At 41.7% G+C, this 7,955-nt stretch overlaps 1 long non-coding RNA gene across 1 annotated transcript in view; it reads left to right on the plus strand.

Annotated features, from left to right (window-relative positions):
* The first annotated feature begins 4,995 nt into the window (after positions 1 to 4,995).
* Positions 4,996 to 7,955, plus strand: part of LOC105539071 — a 129,889-nt gene continuing 126,929 nt past the window's right edge. The window contains exon 1 of the long non-coding RNA XR_001005999.1: positions 4,996 to 5,481. This is a non-coding gene — a long non-coding RNA (uncharacterized LOC105539071). The remainder of the gene's footprint in view (positions 5,482 to 7,955) is intronic.

Below are 7,955 nucleotides of genomic sequence, written 5' to 3' on the forward strand. Positions count from 1 at the left end.
AAATAAAAATTTAAAAATAAAAAAGCAAAACTTTTTCGGGCAATTTAGTTATAAGCAAATTACAATGTTTTATTACAATCTGACTGCAAGAAAAAGGCCTCTAGCAGACCAATCCAAAGATTCACTCTTGGCAGAAATATTTTATAGGAAAACAGAAAGGTTAATCACTTTCAGATTAGATACAAAAGAATGTTTGTTTAAGGTCACTCTATCCGGTTAAATGGCCGGGTGATTGGTTTTCCCAGAACAAGTTGTAATTTAAAGTTCAGAAAAATTCCTTAAGTAATTTATCAGGAATGCAATTCTCTCCCCAGAAGGAGCTTGTGAATTGTATTCCAAAAAATATTCCATCCCAGTCCAGGTTTGGAACAATTTTTCTCCTATTGAATATTTTAAAATATATTTCTACAAGATGGTTCAATGTACTTCTTCAACTCAATTTTTAGCAGCAAATACATGTCATTTCCTTATGTCAGTCCATATTTAAAACATAGTAATTGTTCCTTTCAGTTGTGAAACAAACAAAGAGTTGATATGGAGAATCCAAATGGAAGCCCTGGTTTAAATAGAACGGACTGGGAAGACCTCTCTGAAGGGGTAAGTTTGAGTTGTGGAAGTGATATTTAAGTTGAGGTCGAAAGGGAGACAAAGAAGCTACTCAAGTGAGATGATAAGGAAACATATTTCACAGGGAAACAGCTTATACAGAGGCCCTTAGGAAAGAAAAGTGACTTTGAAGATGGTGTTACCTAAGGAAACCAACACAGAAGGTTGAAATTGATGCAGACAGTTCAGAGATGGGTTCTGATTGGTCCATTCTGATGGGTTTTCTCTTCAAACCAACCCTTCCAGGTACAGTACTAAGAGTAGTACGGGAAGAATTAGGATGAGGTACTATTAGCAGAGGAAAGGGGATCAGAACCCAAGAAATGGGGAGGGGGAGGGAGTGACTCTCCTTAATATTTCCATATCCACAGACAAAAAGGAGACTTTTAGAAATAGACTCCCTGGCGGTCCACAGTGCACTATCCTTGCCTGCTCCTCCTTCAGGGAAAGATGAGTGACTTTCCTGATTGGTGACATCAGGACAAGTCATTAGAAGCAGGAACCAGGAGCTGGGCATTGAAAAGGGGGCTTGCTGTCTCACATACGCTCGCTATGCTATCTCTTCTGCAGTGCCAGGGTTTATGAAACAGATCTTGATCCTATGCACTACTGACTTAAGGAGTGTCTTCCTGGCAGAGCCAACTCTTTTTAAAGATAGATTGGAAAGCCTGGATGTGAATAGAATTAGTGAAAGTCCTACTTCAGCTTTGGGCTTAAGCCACATTGCTTCAACACAAGTTATAAGGAAACTCTTCCCAGATCTGCTTTCGGAGGGGTGGGATAGAGCTTGAAGGGAAAGAAAAAGAAGAACTTAGCCCTCAGATCCCTAACATGTGGATTTTGGTTAGATATGTGAATTTCTTTCTTTCTTTTTTTTTTAAGCTGGAGTCTCGCTGTGTCGCCCAGGCTGGAGTTCAGTGGAGAGATCTTGGATCACTCCAACCTCCGCCTCCCAGGTTCAAACAGTTCTCCTGTCTCAGCCTCCTGAGTAGCTCGGACTACAGGTGCACCCCACCACACCTGGCTAATTTTTGTATTTTAAGTAGACACCAGGTTTCACCATATTGGTCAGGTGGGTCTCGAACTACTGACCTCAGGTGATCCACCCACCTAGGCCCCCCAAAGTGCTGGGATTACAGACGTGAGCCACTGTGCCTGGCCAGATATGTGAATTTCTTGAAATACGGGGCTATATTAGTTGGGACTCTTCATTATAAGGACAAAAATTCAACTCAAAGTAGCTTAAGCAAAGCAAAAAAAAAAAAAAAAAAAAGTGGTTTATTGGCTCACATACTGGGAAGGACAGGGTTGTGTGTGTCATTACGACTTTCTGCCTCTTCTTTGTCATCTCTACTTGGCTTGACTTCGTTCCCTGATTTCTTGGTGCCTTCAAGCTTTCTTCAGGATGACTTCAAAGGTCGGGGAAGATAGCTCCAGTATAGCCTAAGTACCTCAACTTTTCTCTCCAAACATGTACACATCAAATCCTAGGGAAAGTCTATGGATCAAATGGGTAAGAGTTAATTCCCACATAGTAAGGGGCACTCAATTATCAAAATAAGGGGAGGAAAAGGGCTGGACACTGTGGCTCATGCCTGTAATCCCAGCACTTTGGGAGGCCAAGACAGGCGGATCATTTGAGGCCAGAAGTTCAAGACTAGCCTGGCCAACATGGTGAAATCCCATCTCTACTAAAAATACAAAAATAAGCCAAGCATGTGGTGTGTGCCTGTAATCCCAGCTACTTGAGAGGCTGAGGCACAAGAATCACTTGAACCCACGAGGCAGAGGTTGCAGTGAGCTGAGATCATGCCACTGGACTCCAGCCTGTGTGACAGAGTGAGATTCTGTATCAAAAAAAAAAAAAAAAGGTGGTGATAGGGAGGAGAAAACAGATGCTGAAGAGACAAAAATGACAAAATTTGGAATAATAAAGGAAGTTAAGGATAAATTGTCTTACAAGAGCAGCACAAAAGAAGTGTAAAAATCATATGCTTTACTCTCCCAGCACCCAGTTAAAATACTCTTCCTAAAGAGTAATTTTTTTCATGAAATGAAACTCAGGTTATTGAGAAACTGCAGCAGGATGGGAAATAATCTTGCTTTCCTCAGAGGTGTAGAGAAGGGCAAGAACTGGAAGAGTTCCTCCACCAAGGTAAAATAGGCATGGAAAGGGACAGCAATGGGCACAGGTATCGGGGAGGGTAAATCGACTTTGGGCAGGTACAGCAAGAGACATTAGGTAACAATCCAAGAAAAGTCAGTACCCATAGCCTGGGCAACATGGAGAAACCCTGTCTCTACAAAAAATACAAAAACTAGCCAGGTGTGGTGGTTCAAGCCTGTGGTCCCAGCTACTCAGGAGGCTGAGGTGGGAGGATCTCCTGAACCCAGGTAGGTCAAGGCTGCAGTGAGCCGAGATCGAGTCATTGCACTGCTGCCTGGGCAACAGAGTGTGACTCTGGCAAAAAAAAAAAAAAAAAAAAAAAAAAATTAATTAAATAAAAAAATAAAAATAAAAAAAAAAAGGCCAGTCTCAGTGGCTCACACCTGTAATCCCACCACTTTGGGAGGCCAAGGTGGGTGGATCACCTGAGGTCAGGAGTTCAAGACCAGTCTGGCCAACGTGGCAATACCCCATCTCTACTAAAAATACAAAAATTAGCTGGGTGTGGTGACACATGCCCATAATCCCACCTATCAGGAGGCTGAGGCAGGAGAATCGCTTGAACCCGGGAGGCAGAGGTTGCAGTGAGCTGAGATCGCACCACTGCACTCCAGCCTGGGTGACAGAGCAAGACACCATCTCAAAAAAAAAAAGAAAGAAAGAAAGGAAGGAAGAAAAGTCAGTACCCGTCATCTCAATACAAAGAAGATGGAATGTCTCAGATGGTAGATGTTAAGTGTTCCCCTGCATAGATCTCCAAATATGAAAAGTTATCTGTCAGATATTTAGGTTGAAGTTGTGGAGCACACCTTCTGTCCCTAGGTATGATAAGAATAGAGACTGATAAGAACAAGGCAGGCCTCCAGGTCTAGAGAAAGCGTGGTTCTCAGTAGGTTTCTAAGTCAGGGATCCAGGCACAGGGAACAGACAGGGATGTAGTTACAAAAACTGGTTACCAGAAGGCCTGGTCTTGGAGACAAGTAGGAAGTCCAGTTATTGGAGCGTGTCAGAGCTAGTCTAGCAATGAGTATGACTTTGTGTGCCAAATCTCTAGATGATGGACATGAGTGCCCTCCTGGGGCTGAGATTTGTTTTAGGGGCCGGAAGGTTGGTATCTGTTGGGAGACGAAAGATATAGAAGTAGGGAGTTAGATTCTGACAGACACAAGGAAAGATTTTACCATGCAAGTTGAATAGCATGTATTTTGATCAGATCAATTCTGAAGCTATAAAGTACAATAAACGAGATGTTTTAAAAATAAGAGGCTGGGCGTGATGGCTCACACCTGTAATCCCAGCACTTTGGGAGGCTGAGGCGGGTGGATCACTTGAGCCTGGGAGTTCAAGACCAGCCTAGGCGACATGGCGAAACCCAGTATCTACAGAAAATACAAAAATTTAGGCAGGCATGGTGGTGCATGCTTGTAGTCCCAGCTGCTCTGGAGGCTGAAGTGGAAGGATTGCTTAAACCTGGGAGGTCAAGGCTGCGGTGGGCTGTGATCATGCCACTGCACTCCAGCCTGGTCAACAGAGTAAGATCCTGTCTCAAAAAAAAAAAAAAAAAGAGGAAGAATCCACATCTAATTTGAAACACCCAGAGCTGTGGGAGTATCATGACCAGAGCACAAGAAGTACAATATTGGGGCACATTTAGATAAGGATAATTTGTATTATTGATTTGTATTCATCTCTAAGATGTGCCTCTCACTGTGAAGTTCCATGGATAAAGATTTGGCTTCAGTTTCTGTCTGGAAACCTGGCACCATTTACTTACAAATTAAAAATACAAGTGAATCATTTACATATCTCCTAGAAACCAAAGAGTTTGTATGTTATACCTCAAGTAATTTGGATAATGCTGTGGGTTGCGTTTTTTTTCTTTTTTAAATTATAATTAAGCCATCCATCACTTCAAGGTGATAATTTTCTCAAGTATGCTCTTCTTAAAACGATTGCATTTTATTTAGTATGTTACAGCATGAGGAATTTTGACTCCTAGGGAAAATCTCATGTAAGTGATCATCTGTTATTTTGAGGGGAGATGATGGGGAGGAGTCTTTTCTGATCCTCTTCTTTTGAAAGTTATCACCCTCCCACTCTATGGGATTTAGGTGGGTCTGTCAGATACATGGGTTTAAATCCAGAACCTGCTTGATTCCCAACTTCTATATCCTTTCTCTCCCCACAGATACCAACCATCTGGCCCTAAAACAAATCTCATCAGTTTATGAACCAAGCAGCCCAATCAGAGTGCCTAATTCTCCCTACCACACAATTGGTCAAGGAGGAAGCAAGTGACATAATCTAAATTCTTTCCAAAGATGGATGCAAATGCTAGGAAAGCAAGAGTTGAATTGCTAGCCATGAGGAAAACGTAAGCCTGAGCTGTTTGCTGGTCATCTTTGCTTCCATATGGAGACAGCCTGCGTGGAAATGAAGCCACAGAGAGAAAACAGAAGAGCAGTGAAGAGAAAGGTAAAAGGAGAGATCCCATGACATGATTTGCACTCTTAGATCCAGTTATGCCTGAAGCAGGACCCACCCCTTGGACTTCCCATTTCCAGGAGCCTATGCATTCTCTGTTGCTAAAACTAGATTGAGTTGAGTTTCTATCACCTACAAGTTGACAGAAAATATCAACAATCCAGCCACATGGAGCCTCAAGGCAGTACCACTAACCCTGGTCACCACACAAATACTGACCAGAGGTAAGCATTATTAGCTTCTGCTTTGTTGGAGGAACATTTGAGAGTCTATTTTGTGTTATGTAATTTTACTTTTTGCCTCCAATGTCTACTTGTTGCAATTGCATGCAGTGAAGGAACACAAAATAGACTGAATAATAAACAGGTTTCATTTTAATTTAGCACCAAGGAGTTAATATCAAGCCACAAAACTTTCGACGTTAACTTGCTTTGCTAATCATTTTTGATGACAATATTTTGAAAGAATTTAGTTCACATATGTGCTTGCAAATAAGGTGTAATCTTGCAAGATATTCAAGATTGCTCTGTCATTGGTCGTGAATGAAAAAGGTTTCTCTGTATCATTGGGCATTTGAAAGAATGTATAAAAAGTGCAGAATGTCTCCTTACTGGTATATAATGTTTCCAACTTTGCTGTTGTAGAGTTCAAAGCCAGTCTGACTCTTGATCCTTAAATACGTGTTTTTTCTCCTCTCCAGAAGCTTTGAAGATCCCTTTGTCTCTGATGTTCTGAAGTTTCACAGTCGTGTGTGTTGGCATGAGTCTTTCCCCATTCTTGTTCTGAGTGGATCCTTACACTCCGGAAATTCATTTCTTGCAGAACTATTTATTGATGGCCTATTGTGTGTCTGGTTCTATTTTATGCAATGATCAAACATACAAAATCCTTGCCATGGAGGATTTCACATTATAGGCAGATATTGGACAACCTGCGGTGATCCAATAGCTTCCTTATTTTTTTTTCTCTTCCATTTCCACCTTCTTGTCTTTTCTTTCTTCTTTCTAAAAGAGTCTTCATCTTCCAACTTCTTTATTAAAGTTTTTGCTCCTGCTATGTGTTCAATTTCCAAGGGCTCTGTATTATTTCATAAGTGCGTATCTTCTCTTATCTCTCTGAAGACGTCTCTAACGGTTTTACTATTTATTTATTTTACTTCTTGCTTTATCTCAATACCTCTGCATTTTGTTGTCCTGTTCATTTGTTTTGGTCTCTGTTTTTTAATGATAAGAACTTTCTTTCTCACCTATTTGTATTTAGGGGGCTACAGAACTGAGAACGTACTGACAGCTCTGTTGAGAGTATGGGATTTGTGAACTGGGCTTCATTAGTAAGGTGACTGAGCAAAACTTAAATTTCACTGAGGTTTTCCTCCCTCCATATTGTCTTATCTATAGTTAGTTGCCAGTGTTTATACATGATATTCTAGCCTCAAGGTGGATTTACTCTAAAATTTATTTTACTCAAGCTTGACACAGAATGTTTTAAATTTTTGTTTGTTTGTTTTTTGAGACTGAGTATCTGTCATCCAGGCTGGAGTGTAGTGGCACCATCTTGGCTCGCTGCAACCTCCGCCTCCTGGATTCAAGCAATTCCCTTACCTCAGCCTCCCAAACAGCTGGGATTGCAGGCACTCGCCACCATGCCTGGCTAAATTTTTTTGTATTTTTAGTAGAGACGGAGTTTTGCCATGATGGCCAGGCTGCACTTGAACTCCTGACCACAGGTGATCTGCCCACCTTGGCCCCCCAAAGTGCTGGGACTGCAGATGTGAGCCACCATGCCCAGCCTTTAAATTTTTATTCTACATAATAAAATCAAATTACAGAGCAGCTGCCTGGTACAATTTGTATAAAAAACTTATATTTGGGCCAGGCACGGTGGCTCACACCCGTAATCCTAGCACTTTGGGAGGCCGAGGTGGGAGGATCACTTGAGGTCAGGACTTTGAGACTATCTTGGCCAACATGGCAAAACCCCATCTCTACTAAAAATACAAAAATTAGCCAGACATGGTGGCACACGCCTGTAATCCCAGCTACTTGGAAGGCTGAGGCAGAATTGCTGGAACCCAGGAGGTGGAGGTTGCAGTGAGCTGAGATCGTACCACTGCATTCCAGTCTGGGCGACAGAGCAAGACTCTGTCTTGAAAAAACAAACAAACAAAACAAACAAAAACCACTTATATTTGGAAAGTAAAAAAACAAAACAAAACAAAACAAAGCAAAACAAACAAAAAAAACAAGACTTTATTGCAGAGCTGACCAACAGGTATGCCACAAGCAAGTTATGAATGTTTCAAGGTATGGACCCCTTCCCTTGGGTCAATAAGGTGAAAGTACATGTGTAACAACCAGCTCTCCAGGAAAAAAGCCTTGATTTGTAGCATTTGTTAATTTTATCTTACTTTTTAGAGATAGAGTCTTATTATGTTGCCTAGGCTGGCCTCAAACTCCTGGGCTCAAGTGATCCTCCTGCCTCAGCCTCCCAAAGTGCTGGGATTATAGAGGTGAGCCATTGGGCCCAGCCTGCATTCAATAATTGTTTTTATTTCTGTGGTGTAAGTACTCTTACCATGGACAATTTCAGACTGCCAACAAGCTCTCATTAAATTCAGATTGGGGAAGATATGTGTACAGTTGGCTCTTGGGAGCTGGTAGGAGCTGGCTCCAGCACATTTCTGAACACTTAAACTCTC

Source organism: Mandrillus leucophaeus, unplaced genomic scaffold (assembly GCF_000951045.1).
Source record: "Mandrillus leucophaeus isolate KB7577 unplaced genomic scaffold, Mleu.le_1.0 Scaffold20, whole genome shotgun sequence".
Lineage (NCBI taxonomy): Eukaryota > Metazoa > Chordata > Mammalia > Primates > Cercopithecidae > Mandrillus > Mandrillus leucophaeus.